Below are 3,142 nucleotides of genomic sequence, written 5' to 3' on the forward strand. Positions count from 1 at the left end.
GTATTTTCATTGGACAGGGTGTAAGAAGGTGCCTAAGACTAAGTTTCTGCCTTCGAGGAGCTCACAATGATGGCAGCAGGAGGCAGACAAATCCTAGGTTGACAGGGGCAGGTCCCTGGTGAAACCCTACCTTCAAATCAAAGACAGCTTAAAGCCTGAAAGCCAAGCTAAAAATCCTGGGTAAATCCACAACTGGATTGAGAACCTCTCTTTCCATATGGCACACTTTCCTCTGATTGATCCTCACCCTTCACCTATTTTACATATACCTTCCCTTCCCTAATTAGTTTTTTACACTGTTGTGCCCACCTTTGAGTGGTGCTTTTGTTTTAGCCTTTTCTGCATACTCACAAACCAATCAGCATGCACTCCCCATTCTGAGCCCATAAAAGCCTCAGATCCAGCCACACAGAAAGAGAAACCATGTGACTTCTGGTGGGAGACCACCCTTACGTCCCTGTTCTGCTGAGAGCTATTTTGTTGCTCAGTAAAATTCTTCCCTGACCTCTTCACCCATTTATTGTCAGTGTGATCTCATTCTTCTCGGACATGGTACAAGAACTTGGGACCCACTGAATGCAGGTATACTGGAGGCTGTAAGAACTGTGGCCCTCTGCCCTCTGCCAGGAACACCCCATGCAACAGGAAGCAGTAGCAGGGCCAAACCAGACCCAGAGCCGTGGGCTGGAGCAAAGTAAGGGGCTGACAGAGCTGTTAAAGTGCTGCCATTCATCACGCTGCAGATAACAGTACTAAAAGAGCTAATTAGCACACTATAACATCCCCTCTGAGGCTTCAGGGTCATGGACACCCTTGCCTAGGTGCCACCACATTCCCTTTGTCTGGATGCCAAAGTCCACCACAAGAGTGGCTTGTGACACTCCTGGTCCCTGGTCTGGCTGCAAGCCCTGCACAGACCCTGCTACTGTGCTGGCACTCAGAACAGCTGGCCAGATCCCACACTTTCTCGCTCACCCACCCTCTCCTGCCAGGGACTGAGTGCACAGTCACAACCACTGCGGGATTTGCACCAGAGTATAGGCCGGGAATGGCCCAGCAGACTGAATGTATAGGGCATCTTCTCTGGCAAACCTTGGCCTGAGAAAGGCCTGGGCAGGGGCATCACCATCCAGAGGTCTCCAGCTGGCAAAAGTGGCTGAGAAAAATTCTGCATCAATAACATAGCTGTGGACAGATAAAGATATAAGCAAATAAATATGCCAATTTTTAATAGTGGCATAAATAAAGCAGCCTCTACATGTGTCTTTTCTGGCTACAGGGCATTGCAGAAGCAAAGAAAATATCAACATATACCACACACACACACATACCATACACTCACATACACACAGGATCTTATCTCAGAATGCCCATTTTACTCTTTACTTCTTCCTCTCAAGTAATTTAATATGTTCATCTTGATTCAATGTATGTCTTCTTTTGCAGTGGAGATCTTAAGAAATAGGTGTTGTTATCTTGGGATAGTTTCCTAACAGGAGCTTGAATGAATCCTATCCAACTCCACCCAACACATTCTCCACCCACTCCAAGTTTTATTTTATGTAAAACAAAACAAAACAAAACAGGACACTGAGTATGATAACATAAAAGAAAACATCATTTCTGGAATTATTCACTCTAAGAGTCAGGGGAGTGCAAATAAAGTGTAAACAAACATAAATAAAATATAAATAAATGTAAATAAAGTGCAAAGCTGTTAGTTTTACAGAAGGTTGCTCTTTTCATTCAAGTCTTGCATTCCCTACAATGACCCTAAGGAAGGACAGTACTTATGCACGACCCTGAGGACAATGGAACCATTGAAGAGTTTCAAGGTACAAAGTGTCATAATCATATGTGAATTGTAAAATGATCACTCTGGCTTTTATAGAGAGAATGGATTGGATGGAGCAAGATTGGAACACCTTCAAAAAGATTTTGGAATACTTTCGGAGAGACAGATAATAGATTAGAGCCCAGTCAAGCTGAACAGCCATAATAAAGGTAAGAATGTTATGAATGTATCCACTGGAATAATTTATAACCACCTCAAACTCAAATAATAAACCTAATGTTGACTTAATTTTCTTTGAGAGTAATTTAGGAGAAATAAAGAATAAATGATAGATTTCTTGCTTGGAAATTTCTGTTTTGATAGTGTCATTTAGGAAGACAGAAAAGAAAGAGTTTTTTTATTTTATTTTATTTTATTTTTTTTAGAGAGAGGAAGATAGTACGTTTCTATGTAAATTTTGGAGAAATTAAGTTCAAGGAGCTTGAAAACCATTTTTGTGAGTAGATACTCAGAAAGTTATTGGCTAAGGAGTTTAGAGTCTGGAATCATTCAGACCTGGATTATTAATTACCTTTCTGCAATCTTTATGTTTTGGCTTCTTCATCTGTAAACCAAATTAACTAATATTACCCTCTCATAATTATTTTCTTAATTAAATATATAAAACTTATAAAATACAGGTCTAGGGTTATGAAAAGCCAAGGTTGGAATTTTCTTGGAACATACAATTAAATATACAAAATATAAGCAACTTTATATAATAAGAGATGGATACGGGGAGAAAGTAAAGGGCACAGAAGGAATCATTAATAATGTATAGAATCTGGACTGAAGAAGTGTGAAGCCATATGTTTGAGAATTATAGTAGAGAGGATTGATAACTACTTAACAAGGGAAGGCAAGAGGCTTTACCTTTAATTCACAAGCTGAGAAACACGGGGGTGAATTTCCATGTTAGAAAATATGCATCCTTCAAATATATTAAGATTAGCATTAGGAAAGATACAAGCTTTAGTTTTAGTGCTCTACTGTATTCGTCGTCAGCTTCTTCACAAAGTGGTGAAAAAAACTAAACCAAAGAAGTCCTCTATTGGCCGGGCGCGGTGGCTCAAGCCTGTAATCCCAGCACTTTGGGAGGCCGAGACGGGTGGATCACGAGGTCAGGAGATCGAGACCATCTTGGCGAACACGGTGAAACCCCGTCTCTACTAAAAAAATACAAAAAAACTAGCTGGGTGAGGTGGCGGGCGCCTGTAATCCCAGCTACTCGGGAGGCTGAGGCAGGAGAATGGCGTAAACCCGGGAGGCGGAGCTGGCAGTGAGCTGAGATCCGGCCAGTGCACTCCA

The sequence above is a fragment of the Rhinopithecus bieti genome, unplaced genomic scaffold (assembly GCF_001698545.2).
Source record: "Rhinopithecus bieti isolate Rb0 unplaced genomic scaffold, ASM169854v2 scaffold_17182, whole genome shotgun sequence".
NCBI lineage: Eukaryota > Metazoa > Chordata > Mammalia > Primates > Cercopithecidae > Rhinopithecus > Rhinopithecus bieti.